The sequence below is a fragment of the Mercenaria mercenaria genome, chromosome 10 (assembly GCF_021730395.1).
Source record: "Mercenaria mercenaria strain notata chromosome 10, MADL_Memer_1, whole genome shotgun sequence".
NCBI classification, from domain to species: Eukaryota; Metazoa; Mollusca; class Bivalvia; order Venerida; family Veneridae; genus Mercenaria; species Mercenaria mercenaria.
In genome coordinates, this window is record NC_069370.1 from 49,045,550 (window position 1) to 49,059,207 (window position 13,658).

Consider the following 13,658-nt stretch of genomic DNA (forward strand, 5'->3'; position numbering starts at 1 on the left):
ATTTAGCCTGGGTTTTTCATGTTTATTATGACGACCACATCATGACTGCACCCTTGTGTTTTGAGAGGTATCATATGTCACGGTATGGACTTGGTCACGTAAGGGGAAAATATGTGTCAGGTAGCCGGTAAGCTCAGTCGGTAGAGCACTCGCCCTGTAAGTGAGGGGTCCCTGGGGTTCGAGCTCCGGACTTACTGCACATTTTCTCACCCTCTGACATTTGACGCTATTTTGATGGTCCAGTCAAATGTTTGTTGAAAGGAGTCATCAGATTGGTTCAAATAAAAATAGATTTGCGAAAACAAGAATAGCAGTATCGGAAATCCAAATATACAGAAAGATGAATGTGAATAGGTGATTCTCAGATCTTCTTTTAGAAGATCAAGTACTTAAGTCAGATTGTATGGTGTTGACATGAAACAACACATATTTTGTTATGCAACATTATCTTTGTACTTGCAAGCAGGTCCTGCACTCCCAGTGTTTTTTTTCTAGCCAATTTGAGGCTGAAATAGGGCCCCAATCCCATTGGAAAATAGTATGTTTTTTTCCCAATTTCAAGGCTTAGAAATTCCCAAAGTTAATTATATTTTCTTATTTTCCAGCTTTTTCAAACAAGACTAAAACTATAAACATTTGAAACACAGACAGTTTGCTAAGTTAATGCATAATGATAAATTATGACCATTTTCTCTCTTAAATGTGACATTTTAACATAAGTTATAGTTTTAACAATTCCCAAATTAGTCATTTTCCGACACATTTTTCCCAATTGTAAAGGCCCCGGCCCCATTCCCAAATTGGTGGGAAAAAACACTTACTCCTACCAAAATCCATAGAGAGCTCAAACAGTCAGCTTGTGCCGATTTAACCATAAGGCCTAAAAAAAAAAATTCTTTGTTTCCGGTAACATGCTCAAAAAAATTAGGATAGGTAGGTCGGAAATTTTTTTTTTTTTGGGAAATTTTTTTTATTAACCCTTACCCTGCTAAATTTCTATAATGAACTTGTCCATCGTCCAATTTGGACAATACTATTAACTGTTAAAAGGGGGTGCTTACCAAAAAGATACTGACTGAATGTCGAACAGTGATGGTCTTGATCAGACTGCATAGATGTGCAGGCTGTTCATGATCTACACTGGTTGAAAAGGCAGAATCAATTCTGTACAGCATGATAAGGGTTAACAGAAGGCTATTTGATGAGTAATAAAATATATCTCATCTCATTTGTGCTTTCATTTAAGGGAGACTTTTCGGAAATTATTTTTTTATCAAAAAATGATTACAAATAAGGGGGTTATGCCTTTAGAGCATCAGTAAGTTGATTTCTAACATCACTGGCCATGTTTAAAGCATAAAAAGTGCAGTTTTGCATCTTTTTGTTAAAAAGTTGAAAAAAATATTCTCCAAGGCCATAAAAACATTTAGGGTCGGGCCAAAAATTTAGGGTAGGTCGGGATACCGGAAACAAACAATTTTTTTTTTACGCCTAAGAAGTTTGAATCCAAGTACCAAACAACATTAGACATAGAACACTTTATTTAGATGTAGTTGGTTTTCAGACACCTTTCCACACACTACAGCCTTTGTGTTAATTACCTGATGCAGAAAGTCTACTAGTATTTTAAAGCTACATGAGTCATTTTACCATTGTTATATAACCCAAGATTTGTTGATGGTACCTTTAAACTATATGTATATAATGTCAGACATAGTGCTGTAGTATTATCAATCTTTGACACACTTGCTTTCTGATCAAATGTCTGGCAGTTTATTAAACTGAAATAGATTATTTTCGCTATCTTGTGCAATAACTTTTTGAGTCTACATCTATAGACCTTCTATGCATTTGCTAAACATTCGTTTTTAAAAGTGCCTCTTCTTTTTATAGTGAAATGTGTGTGCGGTAGTAACAGTACAGACCAGGAAGTTCAGAAGTGAAGCAGTGCAGGTCTAAATTGTTCAACAAAGTGTAGAGGGAAACATAGTGGAAACATTTCACAAGTTAACAGTTTGTATTGAGAACCAGTTTTCTCTACTCCATCTGCTTGTAAAAGAGCTGAACACATGCAAAAACTTTGTTTTTTAATGTTACAGTTGAAGGGAGGTAACTCAATTTTAAAAAAGGAGCATTGAACTGCCCTTTAATACTAAATTTTATTGTGTTAAACTACAAGGTTTGCTTTTACAGAAATGTTCACTTAAACATTTAAGAAACAAATCGAATTTTTAAGTTTCTAGATTAGTCCAAATAATAATAAAAAAAATTTTTAATAGCACTTGAATAGAAAAATCAGTATACAATATTAATTTTGTAATTGTCTATAATAATTCTAGTTTTACCCTGATCAAGTTGCCTGTGATGACTGTTCTTATAATGCCCACAAGTACAGGCTTAAGCAGATCTCTTTTTATGCCCCCGGAATCTACTGATGCGGGAGGCATATAGTGATTGTCCTTTCCATTAGTCCGTCCGTTCATCCGTCCGTACGAGGTTAACCAAATGGGACCGTTTCGTCTAGCATGAATACCCCTTACTAGAATGACTTGATACTAATGCAGATGTAACCTGTGACCATTCCTCATCTTCAAACATCACCTGACCTCAGTTTGACCTTTACCTTGACCTCGTTTTGGACTTTGGTTGCTTTGTATCGACAAGGATGCCACCAGGGGCATCAAGCGTTTATTGAACGCAGCTCCTTTTTATAGAGTAAGTTGTTTCATCCTTTCCAGATAGGGACTTTTGACACCTTCCCATGCAAAAAAAAAACTTTCACAAGCATTGAATGGATTGTATGATTCCAACTGACCAGAAAATATGTTAAACTTAAGTCCATAATGCACGTACATCATTGATACTTGTGCCTATTTAACCATAAGAAATTTGAATCTATAAGGGAAGAACAAGTACCAAAATAGCACACACTTGTTCTCTGATCAAATGTCTGGCAGTCTATCCAACTGAAATAGATTATTTTTACTTATATATGCAGTAACTTTATGAATGTGCATCTATAGATTTTCTTTGGACTTGCTAAACACTTTTAAAAAAAAAATGCCTCTTCTTTTGTAGTGACATCTGCGAAGTTCATGTACTAGTAACAGGACAGGCCATGGTGTTCAGATATGAAGAGATCTATACAGGTCTACATTGTTCAACACAGTGTATCAGGGAAACAGAGTGGATGGCAAGGATAGAAAACATTTCACAAGTAAACAGATCATATTGAATAGGACAAGTATATGCGCTCTGGGGAAAATATTTCATGATGGACCTGTGAATTCTTTACTTGTGGGTGAAACAGGTCTCATAAGCGTAAATACTAGCTTCTACTGATTATAAAACATACCATACAATTTGTTGTGAATTAACTGTTGTTGTACTTTTAGTAGTTCAACCGCCACCCTTGTTTAAGAGCTACTTAAAAAACAGTTTTTTTCTCATCAAGTAATAAGTAAGTAGACTCGCCTAGTTTAATCAATCTAGACGCATAATCTAACTCTATACATAGAGCGCTTACTTCACCCGATTTACATTCGGAACATTTTCACGCGTTTCGGGCTTTATCGTATGTTTAACATGGGATTTTTTAACCGTCCAAAGATGTTGGAAATGTTTGTCTCATTGTTTATTTTTTTTTAATAAAACTGTTAGTGCTTTCATTGTCTACCACTTTTTTCCACCCTTGCCTGAAAAAACAGTAATGAGTTTGTACACTGTTCAGACAATTGTGCTCTGTTGAAATTTAACCAAACACAAGTCCAGACCCCCACTGGAAAATCTTTAAAAAAGGAAAGAAGATAAGAAGGAAAGAAAATGTTTTTCGAAAAAGGCAACATTAGGACTGCCTGTAAAGTATATGCGGCTGCTGCTACATACGACCCGGACATAATTCATATTATTTATCTAAAAGAAACTAAGAATTTTACCTTCAAGAAAGCTTGATTGTATCATTTTCCCAAATTTAACAGGTTAGTCCATATAACTGTCCTAGAATGCAAAAAATGAAGTGCTAAATTTCAAAATTTCCGGGGGGGGGGGGGGGGGGGGGGGGGGATCGGACCCCCTCTGAGAAAATTGGCTGTGTCCTTGCATGGTCACTATACCTGTCCAGTACTGGACATTATGGTAAACGCAAACGCTTCTTTCCTGCACAAATGACAATTTCGCAACTTCTGTCCGGTTTGTACAAATTTCTGGCCGCGTAACCATTTGACTTGTTTGTGTTTAGTACCAGTTTCCTCTAATTCAGCTGCATTTAGATTGTAGAAGAGCTGAATACATTCAATAAGTGTTTTAAAAGTGGAAGGGAGGTAACCCAATTTTTAAAAAAGAACACTAAATTGCCCTTGCTTAATTTTATTATGGTAAACTACAGGGTTTATTGTTACAGAAATGTTCAACATTTAAGTTTCTGACCCAGTATGAACTACATTAGTACAAATAATAATAAAAATATTTAAAAAAGCCCTTGAATAGAAAAAGAAGTATAAAATTTGTGTATTTTTCTATCGTTCTAGTTTTACAATGATCAAGTTGCCTGTGATGATTGTTCTTGTTGCGGCTCTAGTACCAGCTGATACGGAATTCTGTTACATAGAGTAAGTTGTTCCTTCCATTCCAGATTGGGAATTTTGTTCAGTTCTCATGCAAAATAAGAAACCCTTTGCCTTTTTTATTCACAAACATTGACTGGACACTATGATCCCAATTTAGCTGACTAGAAAAAATGTTCTTTACATTATTGATGTACATACATATTTAACCATTAAGGGTTTAAATCTATGAGGAAAGAACATGTTCCAAAACAGCATTAGACCAAGAACACTGCTTGATATTACATGTAGCTGTTTTTCAGACTTCTTTCAACCCTTCGTGTTCTGTGATGCAGAAAGTCTACTGTGAAATCATTAATATTCATGGAGGACTAATTTTCTTGGATTTCGTTGTTGAGTTAATCAACGAAATTTAATCCCAAAGAACAAGTAAATTTCCCATTCATATTATGTTCGAAACTTGAAATCCATGAATTCATATCCACAAAATTGCCGTTTTGACCAAAACCACGAAATTTCATGCCCACGAAATTAAATGATTTTACAGTATTTAAAGCTACTTGAGTCATTTTACCATTGTTATATAACTTAGAGGTTAATACACGACAGAGCCAGGCCGGAAGGTGAATATAGGTGCAGAAAATGAATTATGGCCCGAGGGCTTTAGCCCGTGTATTAATGTTTTTAATACATACCGGGTACGTTTGGTTGCATTACACAAGGGGAGTAATTACAACTTGTGTGTGGAGTCCTGAAGCTAGTTTTCAGTGGCTAAATAGTTTAGGGGTACTTCTATCACAAAATCTGTGTTTAGTCGTACCCGGAAGGAATTATAGTGTCAGTATGGGGAAAATATAAGTGAGTGCACTAAACTTATTCTTGCATATTTGGACAAATTACAGACTTCTTGATGGTAAGGAGTGCAGAAAATTCATATTTATGTACTTATCAAACTTATCAAATGGTTTGCCATTCTAAAAATATGAAATAACACATATGCTGTTTTCTCATATTCTCAAGGGCTTAAGGGGTTGTTTATTCCCAGTAACAGATTAAAGATTTCAGAAACAGTATGTGGGGGTAATTTTGTCGAAAATTTACTTGTCTCTCAGATGGAGCCATTAGATGTTACAGAAATTATTCCATTGAATTTTTTTGTTATAGTATTTGATTTACCCTCACAGAAATGGACAGAGTTTCCCAAATTCCCATGAATTTAGATTTGACTCTTCATCACAAACAACTTGTAGAATTTAAACATTAAAATTACCATGGTGTAATAAAAATATATATTCAATAGTAAACGCATCAAGAAATACATGTATGACAATTGCATAGTGAATAATTTTTAGCAATTTTGCTTACACCACCAGAAAAATTTTCACTGTGTTAGTTTTATAGCATACCTGTGTAGAAAATAACAAACATTATATCAATTGACAACTTTAAGGCAAAAACACAAGAATATGAGAAACCCTGAGAATACGAGAAACAGGGATAATTTGAGCCATTCCATGAAAAAACTGCAGTTTTCTTAGCAGTAGATCTATGTTTATGAAAAGCAGTCATAACATTTTCACTGAGAAGAAACCTGCAACTTCGTTTGAATTTTGAAATTGTGTGGTGCGAATCATGCTTTTTTACACCACATACCCGAACACTGTTGAAACTCAGAATTCTAGCTAAAATATTCTAAAATATGTGCATGTCCTGTTTTATTGCTAAAATCCAAGCATTGTAATTCTGCGATAAAAACAGTAACATGTAGACCAGTGACAGATCATTATGACATCCAGTAAATGACTCCAACGTCCACTAGGTCGCCATGTTTAAAGCGCACTGACCATCATGACGTTTTATGTAGCCATTAGTTGCATGCGAATGTGTTCACTGGGCGGATTATGATTATGATTTTTTGCCCGGGCCGATAAGTGATAATCAGTTTGTGAAAGCAATAACCTGCTAAAAACATTCATTTTTAGCTCACCTGAGCACAAAGTGCTCATGGTGAGGTATTGTGATCACGCTGTGTCCGGCGGCTGTCGTACGTATGTGCATTCTTCAAGTCGTCCGTCGTCAACATTTGTGTTTAAATGACATCTCTTCCAAAACCAATGAATGGATTTTGATGAAACTTGGCTATGATGTTTCTTGTGTGGTCCTCTACCAAAGTTGTTCAAATGGTTCTGCTTGGTTGCACATAGGGGTTGCCAGAGCTAAAAATAGAAAAAACTTTAAATAGCATCTTTTCCTAAACCGATGGTTTGATTTTGAAATAATTTCACACAAATGGTCCTTATGTTACCCTCTTCCAAGACGGTTCAAATTATACAGATTCGTCAAAAAACATGGCCGCCGGAGGGTGTGGTCACTTTTCCCTGTATGTATATAGTGGAAACTTTAAAAATCTTCTTGTGTGAAACTGCTGGCCTGATTTTAGAATAATTTTACACAAATGGTCCTTGTTTGACCCTACAGTACCAAGATTGTTCAAATTATTCCGATTCGTCAAAAAACATGGCTGCCAGGGGGCGTGGTCACTTTTCTTCTCTTAATCAATTATAGCTTGAGCCTTGATATTTAGCAGTGATATCAGATTTGTAATTTCTACCATAAGGTGAGCTTTTGTGATCACGCAGCGTCCGTCGTCCGTTCGTGCGTGCGTGCGTAAACTTTTGCTTGTGACCACTCTAGAGGTCACATTTTTCACGGGATCTTTATGAAAGTTGGTCAGAATGTTCACCTTGATGATATCTAGGTCTAGTTTGAAAACTGGATCACGTGCGGTCAAAAACTAGGTCAGTAGGTCTAAAAATAGAAAAACTTTGTGACCTCTCAAGAGGCCATATATTTCACAAGATCTTCATGAAACTTGGTCAGAGTGTTCACCTTGATGATATCTAGGTCAAGTCCGAAACTGGGTCACGTGCCATCAAAAACTAGGTCAGTAGGTCTAAAAATAGAAAAACCTTGTGACCTCTCTAGAGGCCATATATTTCATGAGATCTTCATGAAAATTGGTCAGAACATTCACCTTGATGATATCTAGGTCTAGTTCAAAACTTGGTCACGTGCCTTTAAAAACTAGGTCAGTAGGTCAAATAATAGAAAAACCTTGTGACCTCTCTAAAGGCCATATTTTTCATGGGATCTGTATGAAAGTTGGTCTGAATGTTCATCTTGATGATATCTAGGTCAAATTTGAAACTGGGTCACGTGCGGTCAAAAACTAGGTCAGTAGGTCTAAAAATAGAAAAACCTTGTGACCTCTCTAGAGGCCATATATTTCATGAGATCTTCATGAAAATTGGTCAGAATGTTCACCTTGATGATATCTAGGTCAAGTTTGAAAGTGGGTCATGTGCCTTCAAAAACTAGGTCAGTAGATGAAATAATAGAAAAACCTTGTGACCTCTCTAGAGGCCATATTTTTCATGGGATCTGTATGAAAGTTGGTGTGAATGTTCATCTTGATGATATCTAGGTCAAGTTTGAAAGTTGGTCATGTGTCTTTAAAAACTAGGTCAGTAGGTCAAATAATAGAAAAACCTTGTGACCTCTCTAAAGGCCATATTTTTCATGGGATCTGTATGAAAGTTGGTCTGAATGTTCATCTTGATAATATCTAGGTCAAGTTCGAAACAGGGTCATGTGCAGTCAAAAACTAGGTCAGTAGGTCTAAAAATAGAAAAACCTTGTGACCTCTCTAGAGGGCATACTTGTGAATGGATCTCCATAAAAATTGGTCAGAATGTTCATCTTGATGATATCTAGGTCAGGTTCAAAAGTGGGTTACGTGCCATCAAAAAGTAGGTCAGTAGGTCAAATAATGAAAAAACGTTGTGACCTCTCTAGAGGCCATATTTTTCATGGGATGTGTATGAAAGTTGGTCTGAATGTTTATCTTGATGATATATAGGTCAAGTTTGAAACTGGGTCAACTGCAATCAAAAACTAGGTCAGTAGGTCTTAAAATAGAAAAACCTTGTGACCTCTCTAGAGCCCATACCCTTGAATGGATCTGTATGAAAATTAGTCAGAATGTTCACCTTGATGATATCTAGGTCAGTTTTGAAACTGGGTCACGTGCCTTAAAAAACTAGGTCAGTAGGTCAAATAATAAAAAAAACCTTGTGACCTCTAGAGGCCATCCTTTTATGGGATCTATATGAAAGTTGGTCTGAATTTTCATCTTGATGATATCTAGGTCAAGTTTGAAACTGGGTCAACTGCGGTCAAAAACTAGGTCAGTAGGTTTAAAATTAGAAAAATCTTTTGACCTCTCTAGAGGCCATATTTTTCAATGGATCTTCATGAAAATTGATCTGAATATTCACCTTGATATCTAGGTCAGTTTCGAAACTGGGTCATGTGCGGTCAAAAACTAGGCCAGTAGGCATAAAAATAGAAAAACCTTGTTACCTCTCTAGAGGCCATATTTTACACGAGATCTTCATGAAAATTAGTGAGAATGTTCACCTTGATGATATCTAGGTAAAGTTCAAAACAGGGTCACGTACCTTCTAAAACTAGGTCAATAGGTCAAATAATAGAAAAACCTTGTGACCTCTCTGGAGACCATATTTTTCAATGGATCTTCATGAAAATTGGTCAGAATTTTTATCTTGATAATATCTAGGTAAAGTTCAAAACTGGGTCACATGAGCTCAAAAACTAGGTCACTATGTCAAATAATAGAAAAAACGACGTCATACTCAAAACTGGGTTATGTGGGAACAGGTGAGCGATTCAGGACCATCATGGTCCTCTTGTTTTTGAATGTGTATCTTTAGATCTTCTCTGGATTTGCTAAACTGTACATTTTAGAAAAAAATATGTCTCTTTTTTTTTGTAGTGAAAACTGTGAAGTATCAGTGCAGACCATGAAGTTCAGAAATGAAGAGATGCTGGGTCTAATTTGTTCAACAATGTGATCGAGGGAAACATGGATGGCAAGCATAAAAACATTTCACAAGTAAACAGATCATTTGTATTTAGAACCAGTTTCCTCAAATCCAGTTGCACTTGAGTTGTAGGAGAGCTGAATACCTGCAATAAGTTCTTTAGAAATAAAAATATTACAGTTGAAGGGAGGTAACTCAATTTAAAAAAAGACTGCTAAATTGCCCTTGCTTAATTTTATTGTTGTAAACTACATTGTTTTTAAGGAAATGTTCACTTACACATTTAAGAAACAAATCACATTTTTAAGTTTTTGTTCCAATAAGAACTACATTAATACAAATAATGAAAAATATTTGTAATAGCACTTGAATAGAAAAAGAAATAAAAATGTAAGTAATTTTCTGTTGTTTCAGTTCTTCCCTGATCAAGTTGCCTGTGATGGCTGTTCTTGTTGTGGCTCTAGTACCAGCTTAAGCTGAACTCTGTTTTATAGTGTAAGTTGTTCCTTCCATTCCAGATTGGGACTTATGTCCCCATTCCCATGTCCCATGTAAAATAAGAAACATTTACCTTCTTTTATTCACAAACATTAAAAGGGGTTATATGATCCCAACAGACCAGAAAATACGTTCTTTAAGCCAAAGTCCATAATCTCACGTAAATCATTGATTTTTGTGCCTATTTGACTAAAAGAGGTTTAAATCTATGAGAAAAGAACCTGTACCAAACAGCATTAGTCTAAGAACACTTCCTTTTGGAGCCTGTCTTGATATTACATTAGCTGCTTTTCAGACTCCTTTCCACGTACTAGAACCATTTGTGTTCTCTGATGCAGAAAAGTTTGTTTGAAGCCCGCCTTTGGAGTAATTTTACTATAGTTGTATAACCCCAGATTTATTGATGGTACCTTTGAATTCTATGTATATAATGTAGGACATAGTGCTTTAATATTATCAGTATTTTACAAACTTGTTTTCTGATCAAATGTCTGGCAATCTAAGCAACTGAAATAGATTATTTTCACTACTTTGTGCAATAGATTTATGAATGTGCATCTATAGAATTTGTAGTGATTCGCTGAACATGTTTTAAAAAATGCCTCTTCTTTTGTATTAAAATCTCTGAAGTAAGAGTACAAACCATGAAGTTCAGAAATGAAAAGATAAATTGTTCAACAAGGTGTATGGGTTAAAACCTAGTGGATGGCAAAATAGAAAATATTTTACAAGTAAACAGATCATTTTTAGCTCGACTTTTCGAAGAAAATGTAGAGATATTGCACCCGCCCCGGCGCCGGCGTCACCGTTGGTTAAAGTTTTTGATGAAGTCAAATATCTCTGTTACTATCAAAGCTATTGACTTGAAACTTAAAATAGTTATTTACTATCAAAGTCTACACCAGGAGAAACAATCCCCATAACTCTGATTTGAATTTTGGCAGAATTATGCCCCTTTTTAACTTAGAATTTTTGGTTAAAGTTATTGATAAAGTCAAGTATCTCTGTTACTATCAAAGCTATTGACTTGAAACTTAAAATACTTATTTACCGTTAAAGTCTACACCAGGAGAAACAATCCCTATAACTCTGATTTGAATTTGACAGATTTATGTCCCCTTTTAACTTATAATTTTTTGTTAAAATGTTTGATAAAGTCAGATATCTCTGTTGCTATTAAAGCTTTTGACTTGAAACTTAAAATAGTTATTTACTGTCAAAGTCTATACCAGGAGACACAATTTCCATAACTCTGATTTGAATTTTGACAGAATTATGCCCCTTTTTAACTTAGAATTTTTGGTTAAAGTTTTTGATAAAGTCAAATATCTCTGTTACTATCAAAGCTTTTGACTTGAAACTTAAAATACTTATTTACCATCAAAGTCTACACCAGGAGAAACAATCCACATAACTCTGATTTGAATTTTGGCAGAATTATGCCCCTTTTTAACATAGGACTTTTTCTTAAATTTTTGAAAAAGTCAAATATCTCTGTTGCTATTAAAGCTTTTGACTTGAAACTCAACATAGTTATTTACTATCAAAGTCTGCGCCAGGAGACACAATTCCCATAACTCTGGTTTGAATTTTGACAGAGTTATGTCCCTTTTCAACTTGGAATTTTTTTACTGGCAAAGCTCTAATTTAGAGTCAAGCACTGAGAAAAGTTGAGCGCGCTGTCTTACGGACAGCTCTTGTTATTTAGAACCAGTTTCCTCTAATCCAGCTGCTTTCACAGTTATAGAAGGCTGAATACATGCAAGAAGAATAAAGATAGTACAAATGAAAGGAGGTGACTCAATTTTAAAAAAAGGACCTGCTTTTATTGTGGTAAACTTTAGGGTTTTTTTGACAGAATGGTTCACTTAAACATTTAAGCAACAAATCACACATTTAAATTGCTGTTCCAGTGTCAACTACATTAGTCCAAATAGTAATAAAAAAAAAATCGTAATAACTCTTGGATAGAAAAAGAAATATATTTTTTGTATTTTTCTATTTCTCTAGTTTTACCTGATAAAGTTGCCTGAGATGAATGTCCTTGTGGCTCTTATACCAGCTTAAGCTGAACTCTGTTTTATAGTGTAAGATATTCCTTCCATTCCAGATGGTAACTTGTGTCCCCTTCCCATGCAAAATAAGAAACCTTTATCTTCTGTTATTCACAAACATTGACTAGACACTATGATCCCAACTGACTAGAAAATATGTTCTTTAATCGGAAATTCCTAATGTCAGGTACATCATAGTATATATGTGTATTTAACCATAAGAGATTTGAATCTTTGAGGAGTCTAATAACACTACCTTTTGGAGCATGTCTTGAGATTACATGTAGTTGGTTTTCCGGCTCCTTTCCAGATGCAGCATCCCTTTGTATTCTCTGATGCATTTTACCATTGTTATACAACACCAGATTTGTTGATTTTATGTATATAATGTCAGATATAATGTTTATTACATACTTCTTCCCTGATGGAATGTCTGGCATTCTATCCAACTGAAATAGTGTTTTCACTTACTTGTGAATAACTCCTTGAATGTGCATCTATAGAATTTCTCTGGATTTGCTCAACATTTTTTTTTTTTTTTGAAAATGCCTCTTCTTTTTATAGTGAAATCTGTGAAGTAAGAGTACAGATCATGAAGTTCAGATATGAAGAAATGCAGGTCTGGATTGTTCAACACAGTGTATGAGGGAAACATAGTGGATGACAAGCATAGAAAACATTTCATAAGTAAACAGATCATTTGCATTTAGAACCATTTTCCTCTAATCCAGCTGCATTTAGTGCTGTAGGAGAGCTGATTAAGTATTTAAAAAAAAAGAAAAAAGAATATTACAGTTGAAGGGAGGTAACTCAATTTTAAAAAAGAACACTAAATTGCCCTTGTGGTAGACTACAGGGTTTCTTTTCACAGAAATATTCACTTAAATATTTAAGAAACAGATCACATTTTATGTTTCTGTTTCAGTATCAACTACATTGGAGCAAATAAAAGGAGGTTTAGGGACAGCCTGATAATTTTTTGATAACTTGTGGTTGACAACTGTAAAATATCAGGTAAGAAAATAAGACTTTCTGCTGAACAATTGAGGCTAGATCTACATCAGCATGTGGCTGAAGGTCTCCATACACCTACAATCAAGCCATTATTTAACCCTATATTTATAGTTCTGTTCTTTCTCTTTATGTCATTTGTCTCTTAAAGATTTGTGTCTGACAGTCTGTAAACCTTGAACTCCACTATTCAGAGAGAAGGGGTGCTATTCTACTCGTTCGGCGTGAGCTTTTGGCAATCCTTGTTTTTAGCTCACCTGCTCAGGTGAGTGATGTCCGGCGTCTGTCGTCTGTCCGTCAACATTTAGCTTGTGTATGCGATAGAGGCTGTATTTTTCAACTGATCTCTGGTCAGAATGATTATCTTGATGAAATCTAGGCCGAATTCGAAAATGAGTCATCTGGGGTCAAAAAAAATGTCACAAGGTCAAATCAAAGAAAAACCTTGTGTATGCGATAGAGGCTGTATTTTTCAATTAATCTTCATGAATTTTGGTCAGAATGATTATCTTGATGAAATCTAGGCAGAGTTCGAAAATGGGTCATCTGGGTTCAAAAACTAGGTCACTAGGTCAAATCAAAGAAAAACCTTGTGTATGCGATAGAGGCTGTATTTTTCAATTAATCTT

At 35.2% G+C, this 13,658-nt stretch overlaps 1 long non-coding RNA gene across 2 annotated transcripts in view; it reads left to right on the forward strand.

Moving 5' to 3' along the window:
• The first annotated feature begins 964 nt into the window (after positions 1-964).
• The window catches only part of LOC123561634 (uncharacterized), a 44,265-nt gene continuing 31,571 nt past the window's right edge, over positions 965-13,658 (forward strand). The window contains exons 1-7 of one of the 2 annotated variants that reach the window (XR_006688476.2): positions 965-2,013; positions 3,079-3,217; positions 4,527-4,607; positions 9,418-9,537; positions 9,881-9,961; positions 12,583-12,705; positions 12,944-13,032. This is a non-coding gene — a long non-coding RNA (uncharacterized LOC123561634). The remainder of the gene's footprint in view (positions 2,014-3,078; positions 3,218-4,526; positions 4,608-9,417; positions 9,538-9,880; positions 9,962-12,582; positions 12,706-12,943; positions 13,033-13,658) is intronic. The other variant, XR_008372761.1, reaches the window with a different exon arrangement.